General features: G+C 45.7%; 1 protein-coding gene across 5 annotated transcripts in view; it reads left to right on the plus strand.

Annotated features, from left to right (window-relative positions):
* Positions 1-12,704, plus strand: part of ZNF280D (zinc finger protein 280D) — a 3,097,091-nt gene that overhangs the window by 3,036,055 nt on the left and 48,332 nt on the right. The window lies entirely within an intron of this gene.

Consider the following 12,704-nt stretch of genomic DNA (forward strand, 5'->3'; position numbering starts at 1 on the left):
TAAAAAACATATGTTGAAAATGGCAGAGGATTTGATTACCTTAATCAGGGGTTCTATGCCCCCTCCAGATAAGAGGCCTAGGGTGGAGCCAGAGGTGGAAGGATTGGAGCATTCTTCAGATTACTCAGAGTCTTCGGCTGAAGACATTCAGGATTTTCCTCCTTATTCTGATTCAGATGCAGAGGATTCTAGTCCTTCTGCTTCCCCTCCAGAGGATTTTTCCTTTTCTGAAACCCTGCACTCCATGAGGGAGCATTTTAAGTGGGAAGGTCAGGATTTCGCAGATTCTCGAAAGAGACTTAGGGAATTTTTGTTTTTACCACAGCATAGGCCCTTGGCTATTCCCCCTGTTTTGGATGTTGTTCAGGATGTTTTCTCTGAAGCTTCCCTTAATCCTGATTCTTTGCCTCCTGCCCCGGTCAAGCCAGACAGATATTACAGGGTGCCAGAGGCTCATAAATACTTGTATAAGAGCCCAAGAGCTGACCCGGAAACTATTAGCCAGGGACCTAAGGGGGTCAGGGCTTCTGTTGTAAAGAATCCAGTTCCTCTGGATAAAGATTCTAGAGCTTTGGATAGGTGGGGTAAAAAAGTGTATACCTCTTCCACTCTAGCGATGAGGGCTTTGAATTGCCAGTTTCATATGCTGAAGTACCAGAATTTTCTCCTAAGTCAGTTAAAATCTAAGGTAGATGCTTTGGCAGAGGGCATAGAGTGTAAGGAATTGCAAGATTTAGTTCATGCCTCTGATCAGGTGGGTAAGCATTCTTTGCAGTGTGGTTTTGATGCTCTTCAGGCTTCTTCCAGATTGGCTGCCACTGGATCAGTTATTCGTAGGCACGCCTGGCTTAAGGATCAGAACTTGTCAGAGCATGTTAAAGCTCGAATTTTGGATGCTCCTCTTCAATCTGAAGTTCTGTTTGGTTCTCCTGTGGAGTCAGTTTTGAAGAAAATGGAAGACAAAGCTAAGTCCATGCAGACAGTTAAGGATTTTTTACAGGTGCAGCCCCCTAAGTTTAGCAGAAATTGGCCTGCTAAGGGATGGGCTTATCCTTCTTCTGATTTACAGTCTAGGGGCAGATCTAGACGTGGTAGGGGTAGAGCTCATGCTCAGGGTTCTTTCAGGCCTAGAACTTGGAGTTCCCCTGCACAATCTTCGGGTGAGGGCAGGGGTCAGCCTTTTCGTAAACAGACCCAATGACCTGTATCTCCAGCTGCCAGATCCCTCCTGTCTGGCAGCTCCTCTGGGAGGAAAGTTGGCACTTTTCAGGCAAAATTGGCTTTTAGTCACCCAGGACAAATGGGTGTTGGATATTATAGACCGAGGCTACAAGTTTTATTTTCACACCTTGCCTCCTTTCAAAGGCATGCCAGACGTTCCTCCTCAGCAAAAGTTGGAGGCTCACAAGCAGATTTCTTTACTTTTAAAAATGGGGGCTATCCAGGGGGACCCTCCGTCAGAAGTGGGCCTAGGATTTTATTCTCGCCTGTTTCTGGTACCAAAGAAAGGAAACACTTGGAGGCCAATTCTGTATTTGTCTATTCTCAACACATACCTGGACATTCCCAAATTCAAGATGTTAACTTTGCAACAGCTTCTGCCTCTGCTAGGCAAAGATCACTGGATGGTAACTCTGGATCTCAAAGAGGCTTATCTTCACATTCCTATCAGGCCCAGCTGCAGGAGGTTCCTGCGTTTTCGGGCTGTCACTTTTCATTATCAATTCTCTGCATTGCCCTTTGGCTTATCTACTGCGCCCAGGGTGTTCACAAAAGTCCTGGCTCCGGTGATAGCCTTCTTGAGACTAAGGGGAATACAAATTTATCCTTATTTGGACGATTGCCTGATTCTTGCTCAAGACAAAGTCAAGTTACTTCACCATCTTCAGTATGTTATGACAGTGTTAAGGTGCCTAGGGTATTCTGTGAACGAAACAAAGTCCAGTCTAGTACCCTCTCAGGACATGTGCTTTCTGGGTGTGAGACTGAATACAGCCTCTCAGATGGCGTTTTGACCCCGGACAAACAAAGAAATCTTGCCCTTTACTTCCAACAATTATCTCTACGGTCCAGGCTGACTGCAAGGACAGTCCTTCAGGCCTTGGGGTTCATGGCATCTTGTATTCTGGTGCTTCCCAATGCCAAACTGCATATGAGGAAGCTACAATGGTATCTCAAAAGCGTATGGACTCAACACTGCCACGATTTGGACACTGTCATTCAGATAATACCTTGCATCCAAAGGGAATTCTTGTGGTGGGCTCAGGAATGTCACCTAAACAAGGGACTCTCTGTGACCCGACCAGAGGCGAGTCAGATCTTAACGACAGATGCCTCAGACATGGCTTGGGGAGCACACTTCAATGGGAAATGGGTTCAAGACACGTGGCCTCCCAGACTTCAACATTTGCATATCAACATGAAGGAGATGTTAGCAGTCCAATTTGCCCTGATGGCTTTCAAGGATCTACTTCAACCAGGACAGGTGTTGATTCAAACAGACAGCACAACAGTCATGTGGTACATCAACAAGCAAGGGGGAACCCATTCGTACCCTCTTTGCAGGCAAGCTATGATTTTGTGGGAGACTGCTCTCAGTTTGCACCTCACTCTTCAGGCAAGGTTTCTGCCGGGAGCACAGAACTCCTTAGCAGATGTTTTGAGCAGACAGATGGTGGATCCCCACGAGTGGAAATTGGATCCTCATGTATTTCAACAGTTGACGGTGGCTTGGGGAACTCCAGACATAGATCTGTTTGCTTCTCCACTAAATTTTCAACTGCCAAAGTTTTGCACAAAGCTGTTTCACCCAAAAGCTTGGAAAGTGGATGCTCTATCATTCAGTTGGAACAACCTTCACGTCTATGCCTTTCCTCCTCTGCCTCTTCTTCCCAAGGTGCTCTTGAAGGTCAGACAGGACAAGCCTTGCATGATTCTAATAGCTCCGGATTGGCCACGTCAGCACTGGTACCCTCTGCTGAGGAGTTTAGTGCGGGAGCCTCCTTGGCCTTTGCCAGCAGTTCCACACCTTTTGTCCCAGGCAAGCAATCATTTCCACAATGTCAGGATTCAGTCCCTGCATCTGACAGCTTGGCATATTCTGTTTTAGACCCTGGGGGGTCGCAGCTTCCTCAACAAGTTTTGAATGTCATTTTGGAGGCCAGACGGCCTAGTACCAGGAAAGTTTATGCTGATAAATGGAGGAGATTTTTTCTTTGGAGCAAAACAAAGAGCTTTGATGTCTCTGTGCCTAATTTGAGTGTTTCACTTCAGTATCTTACAGAATTATTAGACAAGGGTTTGTCTTTCTCCTCTGTAAAAGTTCATGCTGCAGCCATTTCTGCTCACTATGACTGTGACCCACCTTTATTCTCTCATCCTTTGTTTAAGCAGTTTCTTAGAGGGGCAAAGAACATAAGACCCCCCACGTAGAGCTCCTACTCCTTCCTGGGATCTCAATTTTGTGTTGGAAAAGCTCACTTTACCTCCTTTTGAACCTGCAGCTGCTACGGAGTTGAAGTTTTTGTCTTGGAAGACTGCTTTTTTGTTGGCCATTACGTCTGCTAGAAGGGTATCTGAATTACAGGCTCTAATGGCAGTTGAACCCTTCTTGATTTTTCATAAGGATAGGGTATCCCTGCGTACTAACCCTACTTTTATGCCTAAGGTTGTTTCTAATGTGGCATTAAACCAATCTATTCATTTGCCTACATTTTATGCTGATCCCCAAAATAAAGGGGAAAAAATTTTGCACTCTTTGGATATTCACAGGCAGTTACGTTATTATTTGAGTAGAACCAAAGGGTTCAGGCAGTCTCAACAGTTGTTTATTTCTTTTGCTTTGGGTTCTCAGGGGAAACCTGTTTCAAAACAAACTATTTCTAAGTGGATTGGCCATTGTATTGCTTTTTGTAATTCTCATCATGGTAAGGAGGTTCCGGCTGGAATCAGACCTCATTCCACTAGGGCGACTGCCACTTCTACTGCTGTTTTAAGGGGAGTAGCTACAAAGGATATTTTGGAGGCAGCTACTTGGAGTTCAGTGCACACTTTTTCTAAACATTACCATCTCCCTCTTTATTCCAAATCTAGGGCTGGATTTGCCACTGCAGTTTTACAGGGCATTTTAGCAGCTCCCAATGCTTTATGATTTTGCCAACCTCCCTTTACCTTTGCTTTGGGATTCTACCCACAGGTTATGACTGCAGCAATGTGAGATGAAGAACATAGTACAGTTTTGTACCTACCATAAATGTAGATGTTCGAAGATCCACATTGCTGCAGTCCAATTCCTCCCTCCTTCCCCTCTGTAGTTTGGGGTGTTTGTGTGGTTTGTGGTGTAAATATGGTTTCTACATGGGTGATTGGGTGTTTTTCCATTTTTGGCTATGGCCTTTCTTTTTAAGGCCTTCTGACATCTGGGGCAAGAAAGACTGAGGATATGGCGTCGGTCATGCGCTTTAGTACTACGGCGTACTGACGTCAGATCTGAGCGCCATGACCGACGCCAGCCTAACACTTTGGTATTCGGGCCGACCGAGGACAGCGGACTACCCACAGGTTATGACTGCAGCAATGTGGATCTTCGAACATCTACATTTATGGTAGGTACAAAACTGTACTTTTTTTACAGGTTTTTCCCCACCTGACAGTTCAACTGTTGTTGATTTTATGCCGAATGAATTGACATTGTCTAGAATGACTGCTTCAGTTTTCTGTCTTGTTACCTGGTTAGCTTTGAGTTTGTGTGCTTCTTCAGTTGTGTTGAAATACAGGCAAAACACAGCAGCGCAAAGTGGTAGGGTTTAATGGAAAAGTACCGTTATTTTAACTGTATGATTCAAAAAAGTGATGTCTGACTGTTAAGGCCTAGGTATCTGTATTCAGAAGTGAAAGGAATGATGATGATGTGGTTATCAGTGATGTTAAGAGGTAGATGAGGGAGGTTTTGAGGAGTTGTAAATTGCATCAGGTTAGTTTTTTGTTGTTAATTAGAAGGCAGTTACAACAGCCCAGTTGCATAGCTTACAAGAAGACTTGTAGTTTTGTTGCGGAGATCAGAGGGTGCCACTTCTAACGTCAGACTTGCCCACTTTGCCTTTTCTGTAAGTCTTGCAGTCCGAGTATTTCTGTATCCACCCTTCTGTGTGTCCAGCTCACCTTGATATCAGATGTTCTTCGTCTTCCCTTGCTGCAGTCCTGACAATTGGGTATAGTCCGCGTCCCAGTCGGCCCGAATACCAGAGTATAAGGCTGACGTCGGTCATGGCGCCTTAGACTGACGTCAGTACGTCAGGGTACTAATGCGCATGACCGACGTCATTTCCTCAGTCTTTTTTGCCGCATGGTCCGATGCAGAAGCAATTTTGCGAGTGCAGGTTGGCGTTCTGAGATTTTCCGAAACCGGAGTTTCAGACCGAAATCAGAGTTGGCTAAGTAACCCCGTTGGGGAACATTTTGGTTTTTTCTTGCCTCAGTATTTAACCGGATGTCAGAAAAAGTGAATAACTGTATTTCTTGTGGGAAGCAGATACCGCATAGGGATTATCATACATTGTGTATACCTTGTTTAGGGCCTGAGCACGACGTTGTTGGTTGCCGCTCTTGTGCTAGATTTAACAAGCGCACTATTAAGAGGAGGCTTGATTGTGCTAGGTTAGTGTTTGGGAAGCGTTGCAATTACAATATGCCGTCGGATGCTCCGACGCCTGCTTCATCTAAGAAGCGCAAGGAAAAAACAGTGAAGTCTAGGGGTGAGGAACCGGCAGTCCCGGACGCCGGTCCTTTAGAAGGCTCAGGGGAGCCAGAAGTTTTGCCAGGAGTCTCTATGGAGTCTCAGGCAGATACTTTACTGTTACAGGATGTGCCCTCTCAGGAGGTAGGCCAGGCTGAGGGGGCTTCTCAGGTAACTGTTCTTCCCTCTCTTCCCAAGGTAGTTAGGGCTTCTCCTTCTGTTGCCAAAGCTTCTTTTAGAGGTAGGCCAAGTTCAGCTTCTGTGGGGGCTTCTCCTAGCATTTCGGGCTCTGTGCCTAGGAAACATATGCTTAAAATGGCAGAAGATTTGATTACTCTGATTAGAGGTTCTATGCCCCACCTGATAAGAGGCCTAGGGTGGAACAGGAGTTTGATAGTTTTGAACAGTGTTCACAGGCTTCAGAGTCTTCTGTGGAAGACTTGCAAGAGTTTCCTACTTATTCTGATTCTGATGTGGATGATTCCACTCCTTCAGCTTCTCCTCCTGAGGATTTTTCATTTTCAGAGACTCTTCACTCCATGAGGGAGCACTTTAAATGGGAAGGCCAAGATTACTCTGACTCCAGAAAAGGCTTAGGGAATTCTTGTTTTGCCCCAGCATAGGCCCTTAGCTATTCCTCCTGTGTTGAATGTGGTGGAGGATGTTTTGCAGAGGCTTCTCTGAACCCTGACTCCTTGCCTCCTGCTCCTGTTAAGCCTGATAGGTATTATAGGGTGCCCAAGCTCATAAGTATTTGTTTAAGAGTCCCAGGGCGGACCCAGAAACTGTTTCTCAGGGGCCTAAAGGTGTTAAAGCTTCTGTGGTTAAAAATCCTGTACCCTCTGATAAAGAGGCAAGGGCTTTGGATAGGTGGGGTAAGAAAGTATATACTTCTTCCACTCTAGCCATGAGGGCGTTGAATTGTCAGTTTCATATGCTGAAATATCAGAATTATCTCCTTTCACAATTGAAATCTAAGGTAGATGCTTTGGCGGAAGGTATTGAGTGTAAAGAATTGCTGGATTTGGTTCATGTGTCTGAACAAGTGGGTAAGCATTCTTTGCAGTGTGGTTTTGATGCTGTTCAGGCCTCCTCGAGGGTGGCTGCTACTAGTTCTGTTCTTCGCAGACATGCCTGGTTGAAGGATCAGAATTTAGCTGAGCATGTTAAGACCAGGATTTTGGATGCTCCTTTACAGTCTGATGTGTTGTTTGGACCGCCTGTGGAAGCAGTTTTAAAGAAAATGGAGGACAAAGCTAAGTCTATGCAGACTGTTAAAGATTTTTGCAGGTGCAGCCTCCAAGTTTAGTAGAAATTGGCCTGCTAAGGGGTGGACATATCCTGCTTATGGTTCCCAGTCTAGGGGTAGGTCTAGGCGTGGTAGGGGCAGGGCTCAAGGTTCGTTTAGGCCTAGATCAGACAGTTCACCTGCTCAGACTTCTGGTGAGGGCAGGGGTCAGTCCTTTCGTAAGCAGAACCAATGACCTGCCTTTTCAGCTGCCAGTGGACTCTCGTCTGGCAGCTCCTTTGGGAGGAAGATTGTCTCTTTTCAAAGAAAATTGGGATTTAATCACTCAAGACAGATGGGTGCTGGATATCATTCATCACGGTTACAGATTTTATTTCCACACAATGCCCCCTTTCAAAGGCATGCCAGATGTTCCTCCTCCACAAAGAAAAGAGGCTCACAAGCAAGTTTCTCAGTTACTACAGATAGGGGCCATTCAGCCAGTCCCTGTATCGGAAAGGGGCTTCGGATTTTATTCTCGCCTGTTCCTAGTACCAAAGAAGGGGAACACGTGGAGACCAATTTTGGATCTATCTATCCTCAACACTTATCTGGACATTCCCAAGTTCAAGATGTTGACGTTACAGCAACTGTTACCTCTGCTGGGCAAGGATCACTGGATGGTAACTTTGGATCTCAAGGAAGCTTACCTTCATGTGCCTATAAGGTTAAGTTGCAGACAGTATCTGCGGTTTCGAACTGGAGATTTTCATTATCAGTTCTCTGCATTGCCCTTTGGCTTATCTACTGCGCCCAGAGTATTCACAAAGGTTCTGGCTCCAGTGATAGCTTACTTCAGGCTTCAAGGCATTCAAATCTATCCTTACTTGGACGACTGCCTGATTCTGGCTCAAGAAAAGGAACACCTTCTACAGCATCTGGAATATGTCATAGCAGTGCTAAGATGCCTAGGGTATTCTGTGAACGAAATAAAGTCCAGTCTAGTACCCTCTCAAGACATGTGCTTTCTGGGTGTGAGACTGAATACAGCAGCCCAGATGGCCTTTTTAACCCCGGACAAACAAAACAGTCTGTCACTTTACTTCCATCAACTATCTCATCAGTCCGTGCTGACTGCAAGGACAGTCCTTCAAGCATTAGGGTTCATGGCATCTTGTATTCTGGTGCTTCCCAATGCCAAACTGCATATGAGGAAGCTGCAATGGTATCTCAAAATGTATGGACACAGCACTGCCAAGATTTGGACACTGTCATTCAAATAATACCTTGCCTTCAAAAGGAATTCTTGTGGTGGGCTCAGGAATGTCACCTAAACAAGGGACTCTCTGTGACCCGGCCAGAGGCGAGTCAGATTTTAACGACAGATGCCTCGGACACTGCTTGGGAGCTCATCTAAATGGAAAGTGGATACAAGACAAGTGGCCTGCCAGACTACAGCATCTACATATCAACATGAAGGAGATGTTAGCAGTCCAGTTTGCATTGATGGCGTTCAAGGAGTTACTTCTTCCAGGGCAGGTGTTGATTCTGACAGACAACACAACTGTCATGTGGTACATCAACAAGCAAGGGGAACACATTCTTATCCTCTATGCAGGCAAGCAATGATTTTATGGGAGACTGCGTTAAGCCTGCAACTGACTCTTCAGGCAAGGTTTCTGCCAGGAGCACAGAACTCCCTAGCAGATGTATTAAGCAGACAAATCATGGATCCCCACAGTGGAAACTGGATCTTCATGTATTTCAGAAATTGACAGTGTCCTGGGGAACTCCAGACATAGATCTGTTCGCTTCTCCACTAAACCACCAGCTGCCAAAGTATTGCACAAAGGGGTTTCATCACACAGCTTGGAAAGTGGATGCTCTGTCTTTCAGTTGGAAAAACCTTCATGTCTATGCCTTTCCACCTCTACCTCTTCTTCCAAAGGTATTACTAAAGGTCAGACAAGACAGGCCAAGGATGATTTTGATAGCTCCAGATTGGCCTCGGCAACACTGGTACCCACTTCTAAGGAGTCTTGTAAAGAAGCCTCCATGGCCTTTACCTCTGATTCCTCATCTGTTATCTCAGAAGGACGGTCATCTGCTCAATGTCAAGCTTCAATCTCTTCATCTCACAGCTTGGCATATTCTGTGTTGAAGCACAGGTCTCAGCTTCCTCAACAAGTTTTAAATGTGATTATGGAAGCTAGAAGGCCTAGTACTAGGAGAGTGTACGCTGAAAAATGGAAGAGGTTTTTATTTTGGAGTACAGCAAAGAATTTGGAGATTTCAGAGCCTAATTTGAGTGTGGCTCTTCAATATCTTACTGAATTATTGGACAAAGGTTTGTCCTTCTCTTCCATAAAGATTCATGCTGCAGCAATTTCAGCTCACTATGATTGTGACCCACCTTTGTTTTCGCATCCTTTGTTCAAGCAGTTTCTTAGAGGGCAAAGAATATAAGACCCCACGTAGAGCTCCTACTCCTGCTTGGGATCTCAATTTTGTGTTGGAAAAACTTACTCTACAACCTTTTGAGCCTGCAGCTACTGCTGAATTGAAATATTTGTCATGGAAGACTGCTTTTCTGTTGGCTATTACTTCTGCAAGAAGGGTGTCTGAGTTGCAGGCCCTTATGGCAGTAGAGCCCTTTTGATTTTCCATAAGGACAGGGTATCATTACGCACTAATCCTTCCTTTATGCCTAAGGTGGTTTCTAGTGTGGCTTTAAACCAAACTATTCATTTGCCTACGTTTTTGCAGATCCTCAAAATAAAGGGAAAAGATTTTGCACACTTTAGATGTACACAGGCAATTGCGTTATTATTTGAGCAGGACTAAAGATTTTAGGCAGTCTCAGCAGTTACTTGTTTCTTTTGCTTTGAGTTCACAGGGCAAGCCTGTGTCAAAACAAACTATTTCTAGGTGGATTGGCTTTTGCATTGCATTTTGTTATTCCCATCATGGCAAAGAGGTTCCAGCTGGGATTAGGCCTCATTCCACTAGGGCTACTGCCACTTCAACAGCATTTCTAAGGGGAGTGGCAACTAAGGATATTCTGGAAGCAGCTACTTGGAGTTCAGTGCATACTTTCTCTAGGCATTATCACCTGCCTATATACTCTAAGACTAGAGCTGGTTTTGCCACAGCTGTTTTACAAGGCATGTTGTCAGCTCCTGCTACTTTATAATTTGCCAGCCTCCCTTACCTCTGCTTTGGGATTCTACATTGTCAGGACTGCAGCAAGGGAAGACGAAGAACATAGTACAGTTTTGTACCTACCATAAATGTAGATGTTCGAGGATTCCCTTGCTGCAGTCCAATTTACCCTCCCTCCTTCCCCACTGTGTTTCAGGGTGGTTGTGTAGGTGAGTTTACATGCTTATATTTTTTGTATATATTACTGTATATATTGTACATGTTTTTTTGGTGCAGGTTGTTTTTGGGACTTGTCTTTTTGGGTCTTCTGACATCTGGGGCAAGAAAAGACTGAGGAAATGACGTCGGTCATGCGCATTAGTACCCTGACGTACTGACGTCAGTCTAAGGCGCCATGACCGACGTCAGCCTTATACTCTGGTATTCGGGCCGACTGGGACGCGGACTATACCCAATTGTCAGGACTGCAGCAAGGGAATCCTCGAACATCTACATTTATGGTAGGTACAAAACTGTACTTTTCCAGTGCTCTCTTACTCCCAAGTGCCTACAGCTGTCCCCTTCTCTTTCATAGGCTCCTGATATTTGCAGCTTTATTCTTTCTCCCTTTTTCATTCCATACAATCTTTCGATGTCCTTCAAGGATGCATCTGCAGTCATCACATATGGGTTGTCCTGCCTCAGGCAGCCCTTCGGTCGGCCGGATTCCAAAGTCTGGGTCCGCGCCGCTGATGTCACCCTTCCCGCCTCAGAGCGCCTGGGGTATAAAAGCGTCAGCCGACGCCATCTTCCTCAGTCTTTCTTGCCGCGTGATTCCCAAAGCAGAAGCAGTTTGCAAGTGCCGGTCGGCCAGCTCCTGTAATTCAGCTAAACCGAAGACTTCAAAAGCTAAGTACCCCATTGGGGACTCTTTCTTGCCTCAGCCGATGTCAGATAAAATTAATAATTGCTTAACTTGTGGGAAACAAATACCTCATAAGGATTTCCACTCTTACTGCCTACCTTGCCTAGGCCCAGACCACGACGTCTCGGCCTGTTCCACCTGTGCTTCCTTCAACCGACGCACTCTAAGACGTCGGTCGGAGTTTGCAGAGGAATTATTTGGGGCTAGTTTTGCTTACAAAATGCCGTCGGAGACTCCGACTTCTCATTTATTAAAGAAACGGAAGGACAAGGACCGATACACGCGGTCCGCGGTTTCGGCTGAAAACACGGCCAGGCCTACCGCGAGTGTCTCGGTCTCGGCTGAAACAGAGTCCTTGGTACTACCATCCACCGAAACTGTACAACCGACAACCTCGGCCCCGGAGGCCACTATTGTATCGGTTGTTGAATTTCCATTGGAATCTGGTGTCCAGGAACCCTCCGACACCATTCCCTTAGACAAAACTACACCAGCACATGGTGCAGCCAGGCCTCCTGCATCCATGTCTATTAAGGCATTCTCTAGGGCTAAAGCTGCTAAACTCTCAAAATCTATGCCTCCCAGGGTTATCCCTCAGGGACCCTCTACAGGTTCTCAGATCCTTAGTCTAGCAGAGGACCTTATTTCATTAATTAGGGGCTCTCAGCCTCATCCTGACAGGGGCTCTCATCCTCCTACAGAAAAAAGGCCCAGGGTTGAGCCCTCCGATCCCCTCTCCTCTGATGAGGCCTCTGATGGCTCTGCTCTCTCGGACTACCAGGAGGAGGCTTTTTCGGCGTACGAGGATTCAGATGCAGAGGAATCTATCCCTTCGGCCTCCCCTTCTGAAGAACTGTCTTTTGGGGAAACTCTGCACACTATGAGGGAGCATTTCCAATGGCAGGGCCAGGAATTCTCTGATTCCAGGAAGAGATTAAGGACCTTCTTGCATTTGCCTCAGCATAGACCTTTGGCTATTCCCCCTGTTTTGAATGTCATTGATGATGTGCATTCTGAATCTAGCACAACCCCTCACACTCTCCCTCCGGCTCCTGCCAAACCCGATAGGTTCTACAGGGTCCCGGAATCACATCTTTTCCTTTACAAGGCCCACTCTGCTGATCCAGAAACTATTTCCCAGGGCCCTAAAGGGGTTGCAGCTGTCACTACAAAAAATCCACTCCCCTCTGAAAGGGAGTCCAGGGCTTTAGAGCGATGGGGTAAAAAAGTGTATACTTCTGCTACCCTTTCTATGAGGGCTTTAAACTGTCAATTTCATATGATACAGTACCAAGAATATTTGTTAGATGAATTGCATAAAAAGCTGTCCTCACCTGAATCCCTAGATCGCAAATCACTTCAGGATCTGGTACATAACTCTCAACAGGTTAGCAACCATTTCTTGCAGTGTGGTTATGATGCATTGGAAGCTTCATGTAGGTCAGCTATGACAGGTCATACGTAGGCATGCTTGGCTGAAGGAACAATCTCTGCCAGACCATGTTAAAGCAAAGCTTCTGGATGCTGCACTGGAAAAGCAAAAGTTATTTGGCTCCACTGCTCAGGAGGTCTTAAAGAAATTTGAAGAAAAGGCAAAATCTGTACAAACAGTCAAAGATTTTATGCAAGTCCAACCACCAAGATTCAGCAGGAATTGGCCTTCCAAGAACTGGTCA

This window comes from Protopterus annectens, chromosome 7.part1 (assembly GCF_019279795.1).
Source record: "Protopterus annectens isolate FY-2018-M chromosome 7.part1, PAN1.0, whole genome shotgun sequence".
Taxonomy (NCBI): domain Eukaryota; kingdom Metazoa; phylum Chordata; order Ceratodontiformes; family Protopteridae; genus Protopterus; species Protopterus annectens.